Source organism: Anopheles nili (genome assembly GCF_943737925.1).
Source record: "Anopheles nili chromosome X unlocalized genomic scaffold, idAnoNiliSN_F5_01 X_unloc_6, whole genome shotgun sequence".
NCBI classification, from domain to species: domain Eukaryota; kingdom Metazoa; phylum Arthropoda; class Insecta; order Diptera; family Culicidae; genus Anopheles; species Anopheles nili.
Window position 1 is genome coordinate 513368 of NW_026525516.1, and position 7500 is coordinate 520867.

Sequence of the window (7500 nt, forward strand, 5' to 3'; positions counted from 1 at the left end):
CAAAACCGTCGGACGCATGGTTTCGAAGCGATGTACGAAAAACGGGCCAAAATGGTGCACGAGCAAAGGGGCACGCGCTATATCTGGCAGAAGGAGAACTCTGCGAGGTGTTATGTGTATGGACGAAAAGTAGGCATTACAGAGTTGAGCAAACGCGCCGAAGACCGGGAATCGATATCTCCAACCGGCTGGTCGGTAGAGCGATTCCCAACACCCCATAGACACCGCAATGGGTGAAAATCGGCTAAGTCCCAGAAATGGGTTTTCACCCAAAAACAGGGTGATGGAGACATTGCACGGAGTTGGCGTATATGGACGAAAGTTAGCCACGGTGGTGTTCTAACATCGGTACTTGGGACGCAAAACCGTCGGACGCATGGTTTCGAAGCGATGTACGAAAAATGGGCCAAAATGGTGCACGAACAAAGGGGCACGCGCTATATCTGGCAGAAGGAGAACTTTGCGAGGTGTTGTGTGTATGGACGAAAAGTAGGCATTACGGAGTTGAGCAAACGCGCCGAAGACCGCAACTCGATATCTCCAACCGGCTGGTCGGTAGAGCGATTCCCAACACCCCATAGACACCGCAATGGGTGAAAATCGGCTAAGTCCCAATATGTACCTTCAGAGGGGCATATCCCGAAAACTACTCGTCAGATCGGGGCCAAATTCACAGAGAAGACACATTTCGAGGAGTTGTTTCGGATGAGCGATAGTGGTTTTTGGGTGAAAATGTACCCCTAAACCTTGTACAGAGAGAACCCCTTCCGTAGAGCAAAATCCTGAAGGTCGGGGTCGCGCAAGGGTCGACATGGGTCGAGGTGGACTATCATGCGAAACCACTTTTTTCGGTCCCTACGGTGCCCCTAGATGATGAAAAGTACAATCCGAGGTTGATTACGAACACTTTTGTGCACCCCCTTCCGTAGAGCAAAATCCTGAAGGTCGGGGTCGCGCAAGGGTCGACATGGGTCGAGGTGGACTATCATGCGAAACCACTTTTTTCGGTCCCTACGGTGCCCCTAGATGATGAAAAGTACAATCCGAGGTTGATTACGAACACTTTTGTGCACCCCCTTCCGTAGAGCAAAATCCTGAAGGTCGGGGTCGCGCAAGGGTCGACATGGGTCGAGGTGGACTATCATGCGAAACCACTTTTTTCGGTCCCTACGGTGCCCCTAGATGATGAAAAGTACAATCCGAGGTTGATTACGAACACTTTTGTGCACCCCCTTCCGTAGAGCAAAATCCTGAAGGTCGGGGTTGCGCACAAGTAGACCCCCTTCCGTAGAGCAAAATCCTGAAGGTCGGGGTCGCGCAAGGGTCGACATGGGTCGAGGTGGACTATCATGCGAAACCACTTTTTTCGGTCCCTACGGTGCCCCTAGATGATGAAAAGTACAATCCGAGGTTGATTACGAACACTTTTGTGCACCCCCTTCCGTAGAGCAAAATCCTGAAGGTCGGGGTCGCACAAGTGTGCACCCCCTTCCGTAGAGCAAAATCCTGAAGGTCGGGGTCGCGCAAGGGTCGACATGGGTCGAGGTGGACTATCATGCGAAACCACTTTTTTCGGTCCCTACGGTGCCCCTAGATGATGAAAAGTACAATCCGAGGTTGATTACGAACACTTTTGTGCACCCCAAAAAATGGCCAAAATCCTGAAGGTCGGGTTCTCAGGGCGGTCGAGGCCCTCTGTCGTGCACGAAAAACCGGTACCCACGCCGAGCTTCAGAATTTGGTCTCCAGAGACTAAGTCCCAACCGAAACTGGCAACCCACAAAAGTATACCAAGGAGTGGTCGGATCGAGTTACAGTGTTCGAGAGTATTGACGAGCATGGTTATACGCAACTTTTTGCTTAAGGTGTCCAAGACCGTCAGACCCTTACTTACGGAGATATAAGACACGTGCGTGGTTGCCCGTGCCGAGCTTCAGAAATGTTGCTCCAGAGACTAAGTCCCAGAAAACCTTCGGACCACAAAAACTCCCAGAAGGAGTCGTCGGATCGTTTCGCGATGTTCTAGTGAAATGTTCAGCTCGACGGAATGCAACTTTTACCTAAAGGGGTCCAAGACCGTCAGACGCTTAGGTACGGAGATACGGGCATGGGTCGGTTTTCCCCATACAAAATACCCCATGGAAAACTGCAAAACCCAAAAACCGGTCGAAGGAGTGGTCGGATCGTTTCGTGGTGTTCTAGTGAAATGTTCCATTCGATAGGGCGCAACTTTTTGCTAAAGGTGTCCAAGACCGTCAGACCCTTACTTACGGAGATATAAGACACGTGCGTGGTTGCCCGTGCCGAGCTTCAGAAATGTTGCTCCAGAGACTAAGTCCCAGAAAACCTTCCGACCCCAAAAACTCCCAGAAGGAGTCGTCGGATCGTTTCGCGATGTTCTAGTGAAATGATCAGCTCGACGGAATGCAACTTTTACCTAAAGGGGTCCAAGACCGTCAGACGCTTAGGTACGGAGATACGGGCATGGGTCGGTTTTCCCCATACAAAATACCCCATGGAAAACTGCAAAACCCCAAAACAGGTCGAAGGAGTGGTCGGATCGTTTCGTGGTGTTCTAGTGAAATGTTCCATTCGATAGGGCGCAACTTTTTGCTAAAGGTGTCCAAGACCGTCAGACCCTTACTTACGGAGATATAAGACACGTGCGTGGTTGCTCGTGCCGAGCTTCAGAAATGTTGCTCCAGAGACTAAGTCCCAGAAAACCTTCGGACCCCAAAAACTCCCAGAAGGAGTCGTCGGATCGTTTCGCGATGTTCTAGTGAAATGTTCAGCTCGACGGAATGCATTTTTTACCTAAAGGGGTCCAAGACCGTCAGACGCTTAGGTACGGAGATACGGGCATGGGTCGGTTTTCCCCATACAAAATACCCCATGGAAAACTGCAAAACCCCAAAACAGGTCGAAGGAGTGGTCGGATCGTTTCGTGGTGTTCTAGTGAAATGTTCCATTCGATAGGGCGCAACTTTTTGCTAAAGGTGTCCAAGACCGTCAGACCCTTACTTACGGAGATATAAGACACGTGCGTGGTTGCTCGTGCCGAGCTTCAGAAATGTTGCTCCAGAGACTAAGTCCCAGAAAACCTTCCGACCCCAAAAACTCCCAGAAGGAGGCGTCGGATCGTTTCGCGATGTTCTAGCGAAATGTTCAGCTCGACGAAATGCAACTTTTACCTCAAGGGGTCCAAGACCGTCAGACGCTTAGGTACGGAGATACGGGCATGGGTCGGTTTTCCCCATACAAAATACCCCATGGAAAACTGCAAAACCCCAAAACAGGTCGAAGGAGTGGTCGGATCGTTTCGTGGTGTTCTAGTGAAATGTTCCATTCGATAGGGCGCAACTTTTTGCTAAAGGTGTCCAAGACCGTCAGACCCTTACTTACGGAGATATAAGACACGTGCGTGGTTGCTCGTGCCGAGCTTCAGAAATGTTGCTCCAGAGACTAAGTCCCAGAAAACCTTCCGACCCCAAAAACTCCCAGAAGGAGGCGTCGGATCGTTTCGCGATGTTCTAGTGAAATGTTCAGCTCGACGGAGTGCAACTTTTACCTAAAGGGGTCCAAGACCGTCAGACGCTTAGGTACGGAGATACGGGCATGGGTCGGTTTTCCCCATACAAAATACCCCATGGAAAACTGCAAAACCCCAAAACAGGTCGAAGGAGTGGTCGGATCGTTTCGTGGTGTTCTAGTGAAATGTTCCATTCGATAGGGCGCAACTTTTTGCTAAAGGTGTCCAAGACCGTCAGACCCTTACTTACGGAGATATAAGACACGTGCGTGGTTGCTCGTGCCGAGCTTCAGAAATGTTGCTCCAGAGACTAAGTCCCAGAAAACCTTCCGACCCCAAAAACTCCCAGAAGGAGGCGTCGGATCGTTTCGCGATGTTCTAGCGAAATGTTCAGCTCGACGAAATGCAACTTTTACCTTAAGGGGTCCAAGACCGTCAGACGCTTAGGTACGGAGATACGGGCATGGGTCGGTTTTCCCCATACAAAATACCCCATGGAAAACTGCAAAACCCCAAAACAGGTCGAAGGAGTGGTCGGATCGTTTCGTGGTGTTCTAGTGAAATGTTCCATTCGATAGGGCGCAACTTTTTGCTAAAGGTGTCCAAGACCGTCAGACCCTTACTTACGGAGATATAAGACACGTGCGTGGTTGCTCGTGCCGAGCTTCAGAAATGTTGCTCCAGAGACTAAGTCCCAGAAAACCTTCGGGCCCCAAAAACTCCCAGAAGGAGGCGTCGGATCGTTTCGCGATGTTCTAGTGAAATGTTCAGCTCGACGGAATGCAACTTTTACCTAAGGGGGTTTAAGACCGTCAGACGCTTAGGTACGGAGGTACGGGCATGGGTCGGTTTTCCCCATACAAAATACCCCATGGAAAACTGCAAAACCCCAAAACAGGTCGAAGGAGTGGTCGGATCGTTTCGTGGTGTTCTAGTGAAATGTTCCATTCGATAGGGCGCAACTTTTTGCTAAAGGTGTCCAAGACCGTCAGACCCTTACTTACGGAGATATAAGACACGTGCGTGGTTGCTCGTGCCGAGCTTCAGAAATGTTGCTCCAGAGACTAAGTCCCAGAAAACCTTCGGGCCCCAAAAACTCCCAGAAGGAGGCGTCGGATCGTTTCGCGATGTTCTAGTGAAATGTTTAGCTCTACGAAATGCAACTTTTACCTAAAGGGGTCCAAGACCGTCAGACGCTTAGGTACGGAGATACGGGCATGGGTCGGTTTTCCCCATACAAAATACCCCATGGAAAACTGCAAAACCCCAAAACAGGTCGAAGGAGTGGTCGGATCGTTTCGTGGTGTTCTAGTGAAATGTTCCATTCGATAGGGCGCAACTTTTTGCTAAAGGTGTCCAAGACCGTCAGACCCTTACTTACGGAGATATAAGACACGTGCGTGGTTGCTCGTGCCGAGCTTCAGAAATGTTGCTCCAGAGACTAAGTCCCAGAAAACCTTCCGACCCCAAAAACTCCCAGAAGGAGGCGTCGGATCGTTTCGCGATGTTCTAGTGAAATGTTCAGCTCGACGGAATGCAACTTTTACCTAAAGGGGTCCAAGACCGTCAGACGCTTAGGTACGGAGATACGGGCATGGGTCGGTTTTCCCCATACAAAATACCCCATGGAAAACTGCAAAACCCCAAAACAGGTCGAAGGAGTGGTCGGATCGTTTCGTGGTGTTCTAGTGAAATGTTCCATTCGATAGGGCGCAACTTTTTGCTAAAGGTGTCCAAGACCGTCAGACCCTTACTTACGGAGATATAAGACACGTGCGTGGTTGCTCGTGCCGAGCTTCAGAAATGTTGCTCCAGAGACTAAGTCCCAGAAAACCTTCCGACCCCAAAAACTCCCAGAAGGAGGCGTCGGATCGTTTCGCGATGTTCTAGCGAAATGTTCAGCTCGACGAAATGCAACTTTTACCTTAAGGGGTCCAAGACCGTCAGACGCTTAGGTACGGAGATACGGGCATGGGTCGGTTTTCCCCATACAAAATACCCCATGGAAAACTGCAAAACCCCAAAACAGGTCGAAGGAGTGGTCGGATCGTTTCGTGGTGTTCTAGTGAAATGTTCCATTCGATAGGGCGCAACTTTTTGCTAAAGGTGTCCAAGACCGTCAGACCCTTACTTACGGAGATATAAGACACGTGCGTGGTTGCTCGTGCCGAGCTTCAGAAATGTTGCTCCAGAGACTAAGTCCCAGAAAACCTTCGGGCCCCAAAAACTCCCAGAAGGAGGCGTCGGATCGTTTCGCGATGTTCTAGTGAAATGTTCAGCTCGACGGAATGCAACTTTTACCTAAGGGGGTTTAAGACCGTCAGACGCTTAGGTACGGAGGTACGGGCATGGGTCGGTTTTCCCCATACAAAATACCCCATGGAAAACTGCAAAACCCCAAAACAGGTCGAAGGAGTGGTCGGATCGTTTCGTGGTGTTCTAGTGAAATGTTCCATTCGATAGGGCGCAACTTTTTGCTAAAGGTGTCCAAGACCGTCAGACCCTTACTTACGGAGATATAAGACACGTGCGTGGTTGCTCGTGCCGAGCTTCAGAAATGTTGCTCCAGAGACTAAGTCCCAGAAAACCTTCCGACCCCAAAAACTCCCAGAAGGAGGCGTCGGATCGTTTCGCGATGTTCTAGTGAAATGTTCAGCTCGACGGAATGCAACTTTTACCTAAAGGGGTCCAAGACCGTCAGACGCTTAGGTACGGAGATACGGGCATGGGTCGGTTTTCCCCATACAAAATACCCCATGGAAAACTGCAAAACCCCAAAACAGGTCGAAGGAGTGGTCGGATCGTTTCGTGATGTTCTACTGACTTTTTAGGCTTTTCGAGACACAACTTTCCGCAGAAGGGTGCAAAACTGTCAGACTCATAGTTTCGGAGATACAAGCATGGGTCATGTTTGCTCGTGCCGAGCTTCAGAATTTTCCATGGCCAAAAAGCCCTAGAATTTGACATTTCACTATTATAGGGAGGTATGGTTGTACTGAGTCGTCATAGAAAGTTTAGCCTCCTCATGTAAACTGACGATTCGATATCAGGGAGGTCGGGAGTTGTCGAAAAGAGACCCTAGGACCTAATACTAGACCCATGTAGGGGCAAGGTGTTTCGGCCCGTGGGTGACGGTTGTATGAAATTTGGGTGACGGCAACTACGACTGGTTCTGGTACCGGGAAGGTGTGTCCTGGTGTCCGGAGGCGTTTTAAGGGTAGCTGGGTGGTCGGAACGGTGACCTAGGGTGGTTTTGGGTTAAATCACCTACCTCCACCGATGGTCAACCAGAGGCTAGTGGTACTTGGAAAACACCCTGGAGAGGTTTCCCAGGGCTCGGATTAGCAGTAACAAGGGATGCCGCTGTCTCTAGGTCGCGGAACCACCGTGCTTGCCTGCAACACAGTCCTAGGGAGAGCGGCCGAAAGGTTCCGCACGGTGACTTGCACCCACCGGGAATGGGGTCAAGTAGCCAAGAGGTGTCCAACCAAGGGTTAGTGGTACATGGAAAACACCCTGGGAAGGTGTTCCAGGGCTCGGAGTAGAGTGACTTGCACCCACCGGGAAAGGGGTCAAGTAGCCAAGAGGTGTCAGAACTCGTAGATCTTGAGGAGACGGTGCTTAGCACCGGCACGTTGTTACTTCTTGAGTGTTGTACGGCCATTCAACCTGGGTGGGAAGTACCGCGGTACCGGGTATACCCCGATCTCGCATCAAACGGTGAAACGAACAATACTAGTTGAGCTCGGCGTAATGTAGAGATGAGCGATGAACCAAACACGGAGAGTGCATAGGACCCGGAACGGTTAAAGGTTCCGCCGGTTCATGAGGAGGCGAAGCTAAGATGAGTCGGGAACAAACAAGGGACCCGCCAGAGTGTCAGCTGGCGCGCTTCCGAGAGCTCCGCACGAGGTGCACGTGTGGAGCCGGGTGCCTGCGTCCAAGGAGAGAAGGGCGCAAGCAGCTAGGAG